At 50.0% G+C, this 18,247-nt stretch overlaps 1 protein-coding gene and 1 long non-coding RNA gene across 3 annotated transcripts in view; one reads left to right on the top strand and one right to left on the bottom strand.

Moving 5' to 3' along the window:
• LOC112660291 (non-compact myelin associated protein) overlaps window positions 1–18,247 on the top strand; it is a 41,375-nt gene that overhangs the window by 13,035 nt on the left and 10,093 nt on the right. The window contains exon 2 of one of the 2 annotated variants that reach the window (XM_049098813.1): window positions 15,888–16,008. The exons of the other annotated variant lie outside the window; for it this stretch is intronic. The gene's annotated coding sequence lies outside the window, so the exon portion shown is untranslated. The remainder of the gene's footprint in view (window positions 1–15,887; window positions 16,009–18,247) is intronic. 2 annotated transcript variants of the gene reach the window in all.
• LOC112660476 (uncharacterized) lies at window positions 1,797–14,441 on the bottom strand. The gene is made up of 3 exons (XR_003136968.3): window positions 14,321–14,441; window positions 2,748–2,925; window positions 1,797–2,261 (listed from the first exon to the last, which is right to left on the bottom strand). It is a non-coding gene; the product is annotated as an uncharacterized LOC112660476 (long non-coding RNA).

The raw sequence follows: 18,247 nt of genomic DNA, 5'->3' as shown, positions 1-18,247 counted from the left end.
AGGCCCTGTGGCAGGGCTGGGAGGGATTTACAGGGATGAGCTCAGGCAGAGAGGAGACTGGAGGGGTCTACAGGATCTGCATACTGCACAGAAGATTTGTTGACCACTGTAAGTTCTAGTTTGGAGTAGACTTGAAGTTTTTAGACATTACTGTGGCTGCATCCTGAAGGATTGCAGAGGCCCAGGCCAGAGGCAGGCTGGGCCCTTTGGGAGGTTATGGCAGCATTGCAGGGGAGAGAATAGAACCCTGCGCCTGAGCAGGGATGGGGATGAGGAGGGAGACAAGAAGGAACATTTGTAAGAAATGAAGATAAATCTGAAAGGCCTGGGCAATAAGCGGGTGGACTAATGGCAAGCGACCACTTTAAGTTTCTGGCTTCAGAAGCTCCAGGGGTGCTGGTATCATTCCCTGAAATGGGGACCCCCAGCTTTTGTGACCAAGAGACTGCCTGGGCCCTCATGAAGCAGACAGCCTAGCTGGGGAGAGCTGCCACGTAATCACGATGATGGGACAGTAGCTCATTGAGTCATTTAACAATGATTGTAATAGTGAATTAAGCACAGGATTTGAACCCTGGTCATCTAGTGCCAGAGCCTCTGTGTAGCACCCTGCACTACTGCCCACGTGCCATCATTTCATCTCTAAGTGCCTCCCAGGTGCCAAGAATGGTGCCAGCCAGGCACTGAGATGTCAGCATTGAATGAAAAGACAAGTGCCCTGTTCTCACAGTCGGGGGGGATGGCGGGGTCACAAACAAGACAGCTTGAGCTGGTGAAGAGCATGAAAGAGGGTAAATGAGATCATTCCTGGGGCGGGGTGTAGGGAAAACCTTAGACAGAATGGTAACATTTAAACTGACACAAGAATAAAATTGCACTGGGGCCCCCTGGGTGGCTCAGTCTGTTTAAGCATCTGCCTTTAGCTCGGGTCATAATCCTGGGGTCCTGGGATTGAGCCTGCATCAGGCTCCTTGCTCAGCGCAGAGTCTGCTTCTCCCTCTCCCTCTGTCTGGTGCTCCCCCTGCTTGTGCTCTTTCTCAAATAAATAAATAAAATCTTTTTTTAAAAAGACTAAAATTGCATAATCACATGGTAATTTACCACTCCAGTAGGGTGTAAGGGCAGAAGTGACAAGCTTCATGAAGGAGCAATTTCTGGGGTCAAATGGGAAAACATTCGACATAAATTTCTGATGTATTTGAATGCTTGGTTTTGAAGTATAAGTAGGAGTTCACCAGGCAGACAGGGTCAGGAAGTCATCCGAGAGAGAAGCACAAATAGAAGCAGAGGCAAGTAACATTACGGGATGTGTGTGCGCAGCACAAGGTGCTTGGCGTTTCTGACGTGTAGTGCGTAGGCTCTCCATATGGCCTCCGATGCCGGACCGATGTGGTTTCCTTTTTGTCTCCACTGTTTAGCACCGTCTCCAGCACACAGAGTGGGATGAGGGAATATTTACCGGATAAGTGAATGCACGAACACACAAATGAGGTACTGGTGGCAGGAGAGGCAGCAAAGGGAGCAGGACAGAGTGTAAATCAGTGTTATCCAGTGTAACGTTACGTGCGCCACTCATGTAGTTTGAAATGTTCTAGAAGCCACGTTTAAGAAGTAAAAAGAGAGGCACCTGGGTGGTTCGGTCAGTTAAGCATCTGACTCTTGGTTTTGGCTCAGATCATGATCTCAGAGTTGTGGGATCAAACCCCTCTTCGGGCTCCACACTGGGTATGGAGCCTGCTTAAGATTCTCTCTCTCTCTCAAAAAAAATTTTTTAAAAAAGTAAAAAGGAGGCTAAATACACTTGAGAATATATTTTATTTGACCCAATATATCCCAAACATTCTCAAACAGGTAATCAATGTTAAGAAATTCCTAACGAGATTTCTACTACTACTAAGTACTGGAGTATTTATTTATTTATTTTTATTTTTAAAATTTTTTTTAGTACTGGAGTATTTAATACAATATCTAATACTGGAGTATTTCTAATTCTTCTACTTTGGACTCAGTCTTTGAGATCCCGTGGGTATTTCACGGGTGCATCACGTCCCGCTTCACCCCAGCTGCGTTTCCAGGCCTCGGGAGGCCCGCGTGAGCCCCGGCTACCGTGTTGGAAAGTACGTGTCTCCGCGCTGCCAGGCAATAGAAAACCTGCTGAGCCGTTTGGACTTCATTCAGCTCAGCCGATGAGAGGCCGCTGAGGGTCTGGCCAGTGGGCTGTGGCCATGAAGCTCTGTCGGTGGCTGTTCAGCTAATGGCTCCTGAGAGTGGAGAGGCAAGGCGGAGAGGCACACTCGGGATGTATCTCACTCCACTTGGCCGTGGGGTGACTGGGGTGGAGACAGGGCGCCCCCCACCCTGGAGACACTCCCTTGGTGCCCTCCAGAGCCCAAGGCCCCCACCCTGCCAATAACCACCCTCCTTCTGTGACTCTGAGCCCCTTTTTCTGAGGCTGTCATGGTCCCTGAACATAGGCTTTAGCAGAGTGCGGCATCTGCTGTCATTCGTGGGTAAACAGACGTGGCTCTGGGCAGCTGCGCGAGGAAATGAAGCATCTCTTAGTGTGTTTAGCAACAGCCCCACCTGGCTTAGCTCCCTCGGGACCACCTGGGGATGCACTGGCCCATGGAGGCACATGCTCAGGTGCTCGCCCCCTGCTCCCTGTGGCTCAGCACCCCCAGGAGTATGCCTTACACCCCTTATACCACTCCTGCTCATTTTTGTATTTCCTTGGACCCCAGACTCACACTGCCTTGCACATTCTGCACACCATAAAAGCGTCTTCCACGTTTCCTCTAACTCAGAGGCCGAAGTGTTGGGTACTGGGAGGCCTCTGGTTTGGGAAGCAGAAAACCAGGTCCCACTCCTGCTTTGGTAGCTCTGTGACTTTGGGTGGGTTACTGGGCCTCTCTGAGCCTCCGGTTCCTTGGGTGTAAAGCAGAAAGAGTGCAATGAGGATTAGATGAGATTGTGACCACGAAGGCCAAGCACAGTGCTAGGCCCAGAGGAGGAGCCCAGCCTGAGCAGTCATGACTGCCTGCTAAGTGTCCATTGTCCCCCACCGCAGCTCCTTGGGAACCAGGCCCAGCTCACACACCCGGGGCCCCGGATGCTCCCAGCCTGCCCGCCTGTGGTCCTCTCAGGCTGTCAGCCTCGGGATAGGCCTCACCCAGCCTTGAAGCTAGAGTCTGGCAAAGACAGGGGCCTGTGGCTCAGCTCTGTGGGAGTGAGGGTCTGCATTCCTGGATTCTGGGTTCCATGAGCGATGCTGCAGAGACGACCCTGGGCACCCTCAGGCCTTCGCGGTGGCACCTGGGACAGGTCAGCCCTGAGAGAACCGCGAGGCAGTTCCAGGGCTGGCTTACCCACTGGGCACAGCAGACACGGAGCTCACAAAACTTTTAAGGGCCCTCCAAAATATTTAACTTCTTTGAAAATCAGAGGGGAAGAAAGCCAGCTTCCAGAGAGGTAGAAAATGTTTCCATCTTTTTCTCACATCACATCATATTTCTTTATATTTTTAAAAGATTTTATTATTTATTCATAAGAGAGGCAGAGACACAGGCAGAGGGAGAAGCAGGCTCCATGCAGGGAGCCCGATGCGGGACTCGATCCTGGGACCCCAGGATCACGCCCTGGGCCAAAGGCAGGCGCTAAACCGCTGAGCCACCCAGGGATCCCTTTACATGTTTTTCTCACAATTTTTTTCACATCAGGAAAAAATAAATATTTAAAGCCCATGAAAATTTATTACCGTGGGGGTAGGGGGCACAAAAGCCACAACGCGGCCCTGACCAATTCTTCATTCGGTCAGATGGTTTTGTTGGGCAGGGCCCTTTCTGTCAATTCTTGTTCAAGCCTGGTCCAGCTGCACACATACCTTTGCTTCCTCAGATGGGGAAAATGAGACTCATGGAGGGTAAATAAGTTGCTCACGACAGTGAGTGTGGAGGTGACCGAGGTGGGATTTGAGCTGGGGTCCATCTGAGTCCAAACGATTTCCTTCATCACAACACACTGTTTGCAAATTCTTCATTTTATCTAATTTGGTCCTCACAGCGCTGAGTGTGGGGGGGACAATCCCATTTTAAAGCTCAAGGAACTGAGGCCCAGAGCGGAGGAGGAAGTACCTTGCTCTCAATCACTTGCCTAGCCCGTGAGGGGCCTAGCCGGTGAGGGAGTCAGGGCCTAGCCCTCTCCTCCCAAACGCTCCCCGCGGCCCTACTGCCTGCACCCTCCACCCTCACCTCAGCCACCGTGTGGCTCCCCTCACCTTCTACCCACCTCCTTTCTTCTGTCCACTTCCCCAGCACCGCCCCCCGCCAGGGGACGCTCAGGCCCACCTCCTAACAAAGCTGGGGACTGGCCCTGCCATCTCAGAGGGTGGGGAGCAGAGAGAGGCAACGGGCCAGAGGCCAGAGTGAAGGTTTAAAGGCAACCCCGGGTCCCCCAGACAAACACCCCTCTGTAGCTCACGGCCTGTTGTGACTGGCCATGGGCCAGCCTCACCAAGGGCGGCTCCAAGGGCTGGGCTGGTTCCCCCACCTCCTGTCCTGTCTGCAGGCCAGTGCCTGCCAACCCCGGGCTCGGGCAGGAAAGGGCAGGGGTGTTCCCTCTGGAATGGAGGGTGTGGGAGGCCAGTGAGAATTGGGGAGGGCGAGGGACGCTGGGCGAGCCGCAGGGCCGAAGGCGCGTGAGAGGGAGGTCACTGGGTCCCAGCTGTGCATTTTGCAGAAGAACAAACCAAAGTCCAGATCGAACAAACGACTTGCCCAAGGTCACACAGCAAGTGAGTGACAGAGGTACTCCTGACTTCCGCCCCGGGAGATCTTACCCCCCTAGCGGGTCTCCCAGGCAGAGTGGCGGTGGCGACTCCCGTGTATGGGCAAGAGGGCGAGCTCCACACACCAGGCCAGGAGGTCGCATGTTAAAATTATAGGGTAAGTCTAGCTTTCCTAGAATTCCATGCGCCACTGCAGATATTCCAGACAGCGTCTGCATCCTAAACTCATTAATTACCAACACTGGGAGGTCAGCCAAGTGCGTGGAAAAGGAGGAGGGAGAGGCAGAGAATCAAAAGCAAGACCATTGAGAAGTTGGTATTAGGGACAAATCCAGATTATTGGAGTTTGTAAGAGGACACCGGCCTGGGTTCTTAAAGACAGCTATAAGGAGCCACACAGGAGCCCTGGGGGACAGGGCACCTGGTGCCAGGAAATCTCTGGTGCCTGTTTGGGTTTGGTTTTTGCCCTGTACTCCCACCACCACCACCCTTTTTTTTTTTTTTTAAGATTTTATTTATTTATTCATGAGCGATACAGACAGAGAGGCAGAGACACAGGCAGAGAGAGAAGCAGGCTCCCCGTGAGGAGCCCGATGCAAGGACCCTGGGATCATGATCTGAGCCAAAGGCAGATGCTCAACCGCTGAGCCACCCAGGCATCCCAAATCCCCATTTTTTCCCCCAGAAGTTTGCAGTTGCCTGTTCCATGGGATACAAAACTCAATTACATCTATGTGTTCGTGCTCTAGGAGGTGGCAGTTAGAAACAGCTCAGAAACCGGGGTCTGTGCAGCAGCAGGGGGCTGAAAGCAGAGCTGAGGGCAGTGAGGGCCGGGTGGGGTCTCCCCGATTGCCCACCAGCCCGTTCCTTCTAGGTTTGGTTTGGTTCTTACTATTGTTGTCATTGATCTTGTTTCACATGTATCAACAAGGAGTTCTCAAACATGTTCCAAATGAACCTTACTGTCTCCATGCGCCCGGATGCCTCGATGGCCCTCAGTTTCCCCATTTGTAAGGAGACAGCCATGGACTCGGTAGTTTTCAGACTGGTTTCCATGGAGTCCCTTGACCATAAGGAGTTGCCTCCCAGGACTGCCACCAGGGGTGAGGAGGGATGAATGAGACATTGAAGAGGGGGTGTAGAAGGGAGGCATGTGGTCCCTTAAGCCCTTTGGGGAAGCTTACTTTTCTATCATAAATTCATTCCCCAAACTCTTCCAGAAAAGAGATCTCCTTTCAGTGTGGACCAACACATCAGAAAATCTGCCAGCTTCCCCTTTTCTGGTTGGTGGAATGTCCCTGCACCTCTGTCCTCCCCCGAGCGAGACTGTGAGTGATCCCCCCAGCTGTTGTAGGGTGCCACTCTGGGCTCCCCAGATCCCTGGGTCTCCTGTCCTACTTTATCCCTCCACTCGAGCTTCCCGGGGAAGGGTGCCTGGGGTGGGGTGGATTTTTCCTGAAGCTTCGCATGCCTGGAAACGTGGTTCTTCTACCTCTCCACTCAGTATTTAGTTTGGCTTGCTGTACACTTCTAGGCTGGAAATTATTTTCCCTCAGAACTTTGGAGAGTTGTCTCAGAGGTCCTAGTGCTGCTGCTGTCAAATTCTGATTTCATCTGATTGTGGGTCCTTTTATTTGTTTTTGATCTTATTTAAAAAAAAATCTACAGACATGGATGAGATATTCTCTTTATGCCCTATGTTCTGAAAAGCCATAGTGATGAGCCCTATTGTGGGTCTTCTTCACTCATTGGGGACTCAGAGGGTCCTCTCATTCTGAAGACTCATGGCCTTCATTTCCAGGAAATTTTTGGGAATTCTTTGATAATTTTCTTCCCTTGATTTTCTCTTTTTAATCATTTGTGGGGGGCACCTGGGTGGGTCAATTGGTTAAGCATCTGACTACGGCTGAGGTCATGATCTCAGGGTCCTGGGATCAAGCCCCATGTCCTCGGGGAGTCTGCTTCCCCCTCTCTGTCTGCTGCTCCCCCTGTTTGTGCTCTCTCTCTCTCTGTGTCAAATAAATTTAAAAAAAATCTTTAATCGTTTGTGGAATTCTTATTAATAAGATGTCGGATCTCCTGGAGCAATCTGGTCTATCTTTTTTGTTCCACTTTATGAGAAACTGTCTCATCTTCCAACTCTTCTAATGAAGTTTTTATTTCGTTTGTCATATATTTTTTTAATTTCTGGACACCCTTGCTTGTTCTCAGAATATTCTTTTCTTATAGCACCCTGTTCTTGTTTTATAGATGCAGTATTTTATCTCTCTGAGAACAAGAACATTTTCTTCTGCCCTTTGTATTGTCCATTTGTTTTAAAGGCCTCCAGCCGTTCATTTGGTTTGTTTGCTATCTGTCCATGGGGGCTTTTACCCCCAAAGATCTGCTGATCCTTGGCTGTCTGCTTCTGTTTAAAAGTAAGGCACTAAGAAGCTCATTTATTTTTTTTAAAGATTTTATTTATTTGAGAGAGAGAACACACGTGGGGGTGGGGAGGGAAGGGGCAGAGAGAGAAAGAGAAGCAGACTCCCCACTGAGCAGGGACCTGGACTCAAGGCTTGATCCCAGGACCCCGAGATCATGACCTGAGCTGAAAGCAGATGCTTAACCAATTGAGCCACCCAGGTGCCCTAAAAAGCTCATTAAAAAAAAAAAATGTCCTAAGAAGCTCTGGGTGTGGGTGTGGGTGTGGGCTTATCAATTAGTGACTTCATCGGCTCATTGGCAGGAACCTGGTTGTTTCATGGAGGAGCCCGTAACTTCTATCAGTATCTGTAGTCTGTTCCCTTTGGCTGATCAGTCTCTCCAGCCCCTCTCTAATTTTCTGCTTGGAGGTTGAGCCGGGCTTTACAAGTTCTGGCCCAAGGGGTTGTGAGCCCCACACCGCATGATTTAGACTTTCCCTCAGCCCCATTCGCAGCCAGGAATTAACCGCCACCAGCATTAGGTTTCTCTCAGAACTCTGAGTCCCAAAGTCAGATGTGCACTGAATCACCTAGGGATCTTGTCCAAGGCAGATTCATGTCCAGATGCTTGTCTAGTGTTCCTGATGAGGCCCGAGACTCTGCATTCCTAAAAAAGTCCTCAGAGCTGCTGATGCTTTTGATACAAGGGCCACATTTTGGATGGCCGGGGTCTAGAGCCATGCTGCCCCATATAGCTTTATGCAGTGGTGGACACATTCTAGCCCTGTGCTGACCAACATGGAACCACGAGTCACCGTAAATAGTCAGCACTTGAAATATGGCTGGGAGGACTAGAGCCCTGAACTGTAATTTTTTTTTTTTTGAACTGTAATTTTTTAAAAAGATTTTATTTATTTATTCATGAGAGACACACAGAGAGGCAGAGACACAGGCAGAGGGAGAAGCAGGCTTCCTGCAGGGAACCTGATGCCGGACTCGATCCTAGGACCCCAGGATCATGCCTTGAGCCAAAGGCAGATGCTCAACCACTGAGCCACCCAGGTGCCCCCTGAACTGTAATTTGTATTTAACTTTAGTTTTCATTTAAATTTAGGTGGCCACATGTGGCTCTCACGTTGGGCAGTGCAGATCTACCTCCTGAATCACTCTGTAGAGGTGAACTTCCTGAATTGTTCAGGACACGGGAGGCCTATGGTGAGGGTGGGGTGGGGGGTCTGGTGGGGCTGGAGCTGAGGTGCTCCTCTTACGAACTTTCATCTTCCCTTTTTTAGTTCCACATGACACTCAACTTTTGATGGCATCTGTTGCCACCCATTCGTGAGCTTTCCTGAGCTTCTTCAGCACAATCTATTTTTATTGTCCCCCCTGCCCCCCGCCACCCCAATCTCAGCCTTTTCCAGGCTGCAAAGTCACACACAGCCATAGGCGTGTCCAGCTTTCAAGGCTCAATTGGCCTCTCTCCAATGTGGTTTCTTCTCTGCTTTCCCTTCGGCCGTGTGGACTTATACATCTTCATTCCTTTACTGTCATCACAGGGGGTTTGAGGAGGACACAGAGATGAATGCTTGTTGTCTGCTCTATGTAACCCAAAGCCCCTCCACAGTTTTGTTTTTAAAGACTTTATTTTTTAAAGTAATCTCTACACTCAACGTGGGGCTTGAACTAACAACCCCAAGATCAAGAGTCACAGGCTCTACTGGATAGAACCACTCAGGTGCCCCACCCCCCGCTGCAATTTTTAAAAAATAAAAACAGTTCTGGGGGCACCTGGGTAGCTCAATCAGTTGAGCATCCAACTCTTGATTTCAGCTGAGGTCATGATCTCAGGGTCATGAGATCGAGCCTTGCGTCAGCTGGGTATGGAGTCTTACTTGAGATTCTCTCCCTCTCCCTCTGCCCCTCGCCCTGCTTACACCCACAGTCAATCTCTCTCTCTCTCTCCCCCTCCCTCCCTCTGCCTCTCCCTCTCCTTCTCTAATTAATTAATTTAAAAAAATAGTTCCCAAACTTGGTTTCTCCCAGGAAGCTGAATCTGTTCTTTTACCTGTCATTTGCTTATGGGCCAGGAGATTTGTCACACCCAGGAGCCTGGAGAAACCATCCCTAGGTCACTGAAGAGCCTATGAGCTGCTGGGAGAAGTCAAAGGCTCTACCTGTCTGAGGAGAGGGAGCCTGGCTAACCCACTCAATGTGGTTTCTCTATTCTCTGAAGGGACTGGGGGCTCAGGTGAGACCAGACAGCTGATGGCACCTTGCACACCAGAGCAAGGCATGTTTAAGACTGAAGACTTTCTTTTTGTTTTTTAAGATTTTATTTATTTATTCATGAGAGACACAGGGAGAGAGAGGGGGGCAGAGACACAGGCAGAGGGAGAAGCCGGCTCCATGCAAGGGAGCTTGACGCGGGACTCGATCCAAGGTCTCTAGGATCACACCCTGGGCTGAAGGTGGCGCTAAATCGCTGAGCCACTCAGGCTGCCCAAGACTGAAGACTTTCAAGGTGCCTGGGGGCTCAGTGGTTGAGCCTTTGCCCCAGCCAGCTGCTCCAAGGACTCTCTCTGCTCCTCTCCACAGCACTTCTCCCAATGCTCCCTCCCTATGTGTGCTGGTGCCCACCACTCCCTGGATATGTGATCCCTCCCTGCATCCCCCACGGTGGCAGAAAATGTCTCCTGAGGCACAGTGGAAGAAGCATGAGTGGATTGAGTACAAATCTTGAGGTCAGAGAGATGAGAGTCTAAATCCTATGTCTCAGGCTGAGTGTTGGCCCCCAGTGGTCACCACGTCCTAATCCCCAAAACCTCGGACCATGTTCCCTTATGTGGCAAAGAGGCATTGGCAGGTGTATTAAGTTAAAGGTTATGAGATGGGGAGAGTAGCCTGGATTACCCAGGTGCAGCCAGTGTAATCACAAAGGTCCTTAGAAGAGGGAGGCGGGAGAGCCAGTAAGAGGCTTCACGATGGAGGCAGAGGCCAGAGACGGAGAGATAGAAGATGCTCCACTGTGAGCTTGAAGGTCAAGGTGGAAGATGGGGCCATGGGCCAGGGAATGTCAGTGACCTGCCCCCAGCTAGAAACAACAAGGAAACAGATTCTCTTCTAGAGGCTCCGAAAGGAACACAGACCTTGATTTTAGCCCAGTGAGCCGGATTTTAGACCTCTGACCTCTAGAGCTATAAGAAAATTAATGTGTGTTGTTTTAAGTCACTTCGTTGGAGGTCATTTGTGACAGCAGCCCAGGAAACAAAGGCCTGCTAGCTCTGCTATATCTTAGCACCAGTTACCTAACCTCTCTGAGCCTCATTTCCCTCCTCGGGAACAATAGAGGTAACATATGTGAGAAAATACACACGAAGTACTCAGCATGGTAGTGGGACGCAGGAAGCAGCGGAAGGACTGACAGCTGTTGTGTTTGTGGTCACCGTCATCGGCACTACTGGTCATCTGTCCACAGGTGTAAGTACAAACCGGACATTTTCTTTGTTGTCTAGACTCTCTGGGGTAGAAAGGATAGGGAACGGTCAAGAGACAGGCCTGTAACTGCTCGCCGTTCTCAACCTGGGGCGATCTGCCTCCCAGAAGACACTTGGAAAGCCTAGAGATATTTTTGGTTATCACAGCTGGGGGTGCTGTCGGCAGCTAGTGGGCAGAGGCCAGGGATGCTGCTAACCATCCTGCAATGACCAGGGCGGCCCCTGCGACTCAGGATTATCAGATGTAAACAGGGCCATGGTGAGGACCCCTGCCATCCTCTGAAGGTTTGTTATACCTCTTGGGCTCACAGTGTCAACAAGTAGAAAGAAGAGTGAGCACAGCCCTGGCCCAGCAGGGCCACTGACCCTCAGGGTGTCCCCAGGAATATTGCTTACCTCCTGGGAGGCTTGGCAGCCATGGGCACTTTCAAGGTAGAAGCTCTGAGTTCAAGACTCAGCTCCTGCGCTCGCTTGCTGTGAGATTTTGGGCAAGTTCCTTAACTTCTCTGAGCCTCTGTTTCCTGTCAGCAAAGTGGACATAGAAAGACCTGCCCTGTGGTGTTGATTAAACAAGAAAACGTGTAGAAGCCCAGTGCCCAGTGCTTTGTCAGTGTCTCCTTAGTTTGCTTCCCTTCCCGACCAGCATGTCAAGGGGGGATTATTTCCCTTTGACATAGTCCCTTAGGAGGCATCAACTTTTTAACCTTTTAAGCTTTCTCCCCCTTGGGGACGGTAGGACACAGGGAGACTTACATGGGGGCTCAGTGTGGTTTGAGTACTCTGGGGAGCTGGCCGTTGGCTTGCACCCCAAGACTGAGGGGCAGAAGGAAGCCACAGGTCACATTCCAGCTCTGGGTCGGTCTCAACCACAACGCCCACAGGTCTCCCTCCTGCTGACTCCTGGCACAGCCTGTGCTGCCTTTTTGGCACAGGGCACAAATCTGCCTTGTGACCACTTTCATCTGGGTTTTCTATTTATAACTCTTAGTGCATGGAACTTATCAGGCTTGCAGGTCTTGGTTGGAAGCTCTTTGGGGGCACCTTTCACGATAGTGTGGGCCACGAAAATCAGAATAAAGGATGTTCAAGCCAAAATTTGACAGGGTGGGTAAATAGGACTTAATAGATGTGGTGGGCCTGAAATCTGGACTTCCGGATCCAAAGGCCACTGCTTTTTCCATAGGACTTCAATATGATAGTGATTAGGCACCTCCATGATCACTGCTGAGCTAGACATGGGGGGGCGGGGGAGGTGATCCGCACTCAATATTGATTGGAGGAAAGATCCTAAAGGAAACAACTCCAGGGGGACCTGAGTGGCTCAGTCAGTTGAGCCTCAGCTTTCAGCTCAGGTTGTGATCCCAGAACCCTGGGATCAAGCCCCACATCAGTCTCCCTGCTCAGCACGGAGTCTGCTTCTCCCTCTCCCTCTGTCCCTCCCCGCTGCTTGTGCATTCTCTCTCTCCCTCTCTCCCTCTAATAAATAAAATCTTTAAAAAAAAAAAAAAAAAAAGGAGGGGATCCCTGGGTGGCTCAGCGGTTTAGCGCTTGCCTTTGGCCCAGGGCATGATCCTGGAGTCCCTGGATCGATTCCCACATCGGGCTCCCAGCATGGAGCCTGCTTCTCCCTCCTCCTGTGTCTCTGCCTCTCTCTCTCTCTCTGTGTCTATCTCTATCATAAATAAATAAATAAATCTTAAAAAAAAAAAAAAAAGGAAACGATTCCACTTCCATCCTCTGTGTCTGAGCTCTAGGGATGTGATCCCCATGGTCTTTGAACATGGAATGACCGGGAAAATGAATAGAAGAATGAGTAGAAGGATGGGTGGGCGGGTCCAGGAATGGATGGGAGGATAAAAGAATGGATAAATACATGAAACAAGAAATGTACTTCCTAATTTCTGGAAACCAACCATGAGGAATATGTATTCAGTGTGTAATTGTGTGTGGCCCCAAGTTCAGGGGACCAGGAAGCCAATTCAGATCCCACCTTTGGGAGCTGTGACACACAGCAGGACAAAGTCATGCAGGCAGGGCAGATGGGGTGGGGGTGATGATGTGAAACCCAACATGAGTGGAGAGTATGGGTGGTGGCCATTGAGGATTCAGGCAGACTCGGGTCACCATGTAGCCAACAGAATGTTTGAAGGTTCGGTCCTGAGAGTCCCATTAATGCTGCTGCCAAGTGAAATCCCCTCTGCAGAGCTCTCCCTGGTTTTTTCCAGGTGCCTTTGAGGAAGGATTCCTGCCTTCCAGTCAAAATTGCACATGCTGTCCTCCTTCTCCTAATGTCCCCAGAGTCAATATCTGCAAGGAAGGATGAGCTTTTGGAAGACACTGGTTCTCAAGTTAAACTATGAATGACTACAATGCAATAGAACCACAGATTTGAAAGGCCCTTAATGATCACCCCCAAACTGGACCATTGTATAGACAGGAAAACCAAGGTCCAGAGAAGGGAGAGGACTTTCCAAAGTCACATGGCCAGTCATTGGCAATGGAAACCCTGCTCTCCTGGTTCTCACCCCCAGTTATGAATCTGTGGCATGCCCTTCCCCTGTCCATCCGGCAACCCCCTTGCTCTACCGGCCCCATTAGGATTTTTGCCTTCCTGGTGGCGGTTTTACTATTCCTCAGTGGAAATGAAAGAGAAAGTCAAACCCTCCGGAAGCTGTAGTGAATCCCTCTTCAGATCCCCCCTTGGGACAGGGCTTCACGGTCCGGTTCTCTGACCGCCCTGTACATACTTGAGTTTGACCAGATGCAGCTAACACTTGGCCAGGTAGAGAACTGAGAGCTCAGGTCCAAGGAGAACAGGGAGAGCACAGACTGAGGACAAAAGAGAAAGGAGAAGAGGGGCCAGGAGCTGAGCTTTACCACTCACCCACCATCCACCAGGCACTGCGCCGAGTAATTCTATCTCACTGATTCTCTCACCCTAGGAGATAGCAGGTATTATCCATGCCTTCCAAGTGAAACCACTGAAGCCTACAAAAGTGCCTCGGCCTATAGGGCTGGTCAGAGATGAGGCCAAGATGAAAACCCAGACAACCTGACCCCAAAGCTCCCTCTGGATCATGAGCTTATAGACAGTGTGCCAGGAGAACACCACCAGGAAGTCTTCCAGAGCCACCCACAAGGAGCTGGAATTTCTCTCCTGAGGGCCCACATCAATAAGGTCAAGGCTAACAGGGGCCAATGCAAAGTCTTGCACTTAAGTTCAAAATGACATTTGCACAAGAGCGTAATGGAGACCTGGTTACTGGGCAGCAGCTGATCATAATATTGTCCCGTCATACTGCAGCTGCTATTGCCTTATATTTCCAAAGCACTTTGCAGTTTAGAAAACCCTTCTCCTTGCCGACCTCAGGCCTTTGATTGACCATAAACAAGCATAAGAATAAGTCTGGAAAGGGTTTTGAGAGTATATCAGTAGGGTGTGTATGAGCACCTGTGACTGCCTGTAAGGGTAATGAGCTATTTGTTTGCATTAATCCAGCATAGTATCAATAGACTTTGTGCACAGCCACTGCTAAATATATTACATGTTTAACCCATGCAGGACATTATCATCGTAAAGATCGTTTGAAGGAGCTTAGAATATTTGCCCTGGGAAAAAAAATAATCAGAGAACATACCTTTGCTGTTTTCAAGGGCAGAAAGCTCTTTTACTTAAGAACGGATTGGGTTCACAGGACCTTTACCAACCCTTGGTTGGTTGGGTTAAGCAGGACATCCTGTAGCCAGCTGCTAGTGCCACCTGTTGGTGGGAGGTAAAATTGATGTGCTGATATTACCTGCTGCGGTCACTGTTTCATCCTTGAAGTTTGGTTTCACCTTTTTTTTTTTTTTTTTTTTTAACGTAGAAGTGCTTTTATACCTGGCAGGTTGTCATTATAAGAGGTAGCACACTTACCTTTGTGGGAAGAGAACTAGGTGAAAATGATAAGGAGGGATATTTTGGTTTCAACATGAAGGTTAATTTTCTGGAAAAAAAATTCCCCAAAACTCAAGGGGCTACTTGGAGTAGTGAGGTTCATGTCTGTGGAAGAAACCAAGTCATGCCGAATCTTCCCATGTTTTAAGTGATGGGGAGAAATCGATCCCCGTGTTTTGGTGGATGGAGGGCATTCGTGGGTTACCTACTTTGAGTTACATACAGTTGGCCAGTTGAGTAGTGATCTGTCAGTTTTGTTGTCTTATCCAGGGAGGAACTTTTAGGCCAGGCCAGAAGGAAGGAGGATACCACAGGGGCAGAGCAAGGGGGAGGCGGGATATTTGGGACAGGTTGGATCTGGCAATGTTTATCCTCCAGATATGGCTCTAACACTCGACCAAGAGATAGGCAGAGAGAAAGGAGAAGTGACTCAGAGAGTAAAAGGTCCTGACCTCCCATCACTTCCCGGACTGACCTCCCACATAGGACCATTTGTAAACAACCCAAGGAAACAACAGTTCCTTGTAGATTCTATAAACGTGATTAAGGTTGTGCTGGAGACAGAGGTTCAGAGTGTGGCCGAGGGCAGGCATCAGTCGGATAGGACCGGTCAGGGTCAGGGGTCTGGGGCAAGGGCTGAGCCCCAGCCTGTGTGGTTTTCTCATCAAAGCCCATCGTTGATTCAGGGCCTGGGTGCCGGGCCCTTTGTGTCTTGCACATTCCCAGGGAGGCAGTCCAGTGAGGGTTTACAGAGAAGGGGACGCAGAATAGGACAAACGCTGGCTTGAATGCTAGCATGGCTACCTGTTAGCCTTGTGAGCTTGGCTTGATTGCTTCGCTACTGTGAGCCTCAGTTTCTTCAAAGGGCAGTGATTGCACCTTCCTTACCTGATGGGTATGAGGATTGAATGAGAGCTACTTCATAAAGCACTGAGTACCATGCAGGCACATTATTATTATTATTATTGTTATTATTATATTAACCTCTGTCATTGAAAACCATTCTCACCCTCCCTGCACCTTCCTTGCTTTTCTACGGCCGAGGACCTGGTCACACACAAATTTGATACTGAAATCCCCCAGCTGGACCTCACTTGGTTAACAAGAATCGCTGGGTCCCACACATGACAACACCCACGTCCTTGACAATCAAGGACCACCCCCTCCCTCCCACCTTCTCTGAAGCGGCAGGAACAGAGATGCAATTGAGAGCCTTGGGTCCTGACATAAGGCAAGATATACTCTGAGATTACTCAATGTTCCCTCAGAAAGAAGAATAGCCGGCCCATCCGAAAGGACGTCTGCACCGGAACTGAGTACCCACGAGGTCACCTTGAAGGGCCTGCAGAGGAATCTGAGTCCTGGTGGCCTTAGGCAGCTGCATTACTGGTCAGTGTGTGTGTGTGTGTGTGTGTGTGTGTGTGTGTGTGCATGTGCGTGCACACACCTGCATGTTTCTGTAGTAACCCTGTCAGGAATCCCTCTAGATGTGCAGGTAGCAGGGGCAGGTTGGTGCAGTGGGAATCATACAGGACTTGAGGCTTGTATGATTACAAGGCTTGTATGATTGGCCCTAGCAGGGCCAGGTACCTATGCCAGCTCTGCATCTTCCAGACGGTGTAAGCAGGAAAGACCGCTTTATACCCCCAACCTTGGGTCCTCATCTAATCCAGGGGACAGGAAAACCTATTTTATGTGGCATTTGCTAGTTCAATGGATTTAAAAAGAAAATATCTGGCTAAAGGTCTTGGTACCTAGCAGGCATTGGGATAGTGGCTTGTGTCATTTTTCTGCATGTTGGTCCCACAGAGGCAAGGTTAGCTTCTCCAGTGATTATGTCATGCCTCCCTCACTAGGTGATCCTCCATCAGTAGCTGCCTCTCTGTCTCTCTTTTCTGTTTTGTAAAGGAATTGTAAGAAAGCATTGTTGGTGAGTCTTCTCAGCTTGCTATTGGTGGGGATAGAAGCAGAAGGTTCAGGCAAAGGTATAATATGCAAATGCATAATGCAAAACTCTTTAGGATGGGATGGGGAATGGTGGGCAGTGGGGGGCAGGTGCCTCTCCTTGGGAGTAGGAATGGGGGCAGCAGGTGGGATAGGGAAAGACTTTCATTCCATATCTTCATATGGGTCCAAATTTATTTTTAGAGAATTTTTTCTTGTTTTGAGCTCCAGAGCCACCTGTCTCTGAGTTCAGCAAATATTTGCTAGTACCCACTAAAATACTAAGAGCCACCACTTATGAGCACTGAAAGCACTTTCCGTGCTTAACGTCTAACCCTCAGCTGCCTTGGAAAAAGCTACCTCATTTTACCAATGAGCAAACCAAGCTAGGAGAAGTTCAATCACTTGCTCCAGGACTTCTACTAGCAAAGATGAGAAGAGTCAGATAATTTATCTGGGAGAAGTAGGAGGAGGATACAAAAAAGACCCCAAACAGCCTCTCCCCTCAAGGACCCGACAATGAACTTGGAAAATTAACTGCCAGACAGAGCAACTGAGACACATGCCCGGGGTGGTGCTTCTTTGCAAAGCAGTGCTGTGGAAGCAGAGAACATGGATAGTTCTGGACAGGGGAGTGGGAGCCTTTCTGGGGATGCTTGGGCTCAATCTACGTTCACTGTGCAGGGGGAGCAGGCAGTGGGGTCTGGCCAGTGGGCCTGTGTAAGGAGGTCAGGAGATGGGAAGCCCAGCCAGGAAGAAAAGCCAACCTGTATGAGGAGGCCGGGCAAAGCCGGGCTGGGCTCCTTGGGAGAGCCCAAGTCGTGGGAGTCAGGACTCCTGAGGATCTGGTCTTTGGGAGGAAGGGACAGATAAGAACTATGGGTTTTTAGGCCAGTCCCCATGGCTTAAAGGAAGGCAGAGAGGGCCATTCTGAGGCTGAGGCCCCCAGGGGGTGGGGCAGGCCACAGCCACCAGAGCCCCCAGCCTGGGTGCAGATGGCCTGCCCCAGTGCAGGTGCCCTGACCCATTTCCACCAGGAGCTGGGGGAGTGGGGAGCTGCAGCTCAGAGGTGGGAACTCTTAGGAGATGTCCTCTGGGGGCGGGGGGGGGGGGGGGGGGGGGGGGGGGGGGAGGGGGGTCGGCGGGGAAGGCCAAATCCTGGGCAGCCAGTCTGCTGGCAGCAAAGACCAGGAATGATGGGGGAGGATGGAGTGGTCCGTTGTCACAGCAGTTTGGCGGAGGCTGGTGTGAGGAGCAGGGAGACTGGAAAGAGAGGGTGGAAACAGCCAGTGAAGGGTTTTTGCTGCCAGCTGTTCAAGTGTGGGCACTGGGAGATGATTGTTTTTTTCAGCCCAAGAATGTTGTGATCAAATCTACAATCTCTCTCTCTCTCTCTCTCTCTCTCTCTCTCGCTTCTGGAGGCAAGGAATCTGTCTTGCATTTTTCTAGTGTGTTCCCAGCACCTAGCACAGTCACTCAGTAGGTGCTCAATTAGTATCTGTTTAGTAACTATGTAGAACCACAATCTATACAGTGTTTATGGGTATACACAGATATGGTAAACATTTTAAAACTTTGATGAAAAGAATACACACTAATGGCTAAGGTAGTGGTCACTTCGGGGAAGGGAGGAAATGAGGTAGAAGTAGAGTAGAAAAAGGATTTCAACTAACTCACTTTTTTT

Source organism: Canis lupus, chromosome 2, assembly GCF_003254725.2.
Source record: "Canis lupus dingo isolate Sandy chromosome 2, ASM325472v2, whole genome shotgun sequence".
NCBI classification, from domain to species: Eukaryota; Metazoa; Chordata; class Mammalia; order Carnivora; family Canidae; genus Canis; species Canis lupus.
Note: the sequence above shows the minus strand (reverse complement) of the source record. Positions and strands in the feature narration are given on the sequence as shown.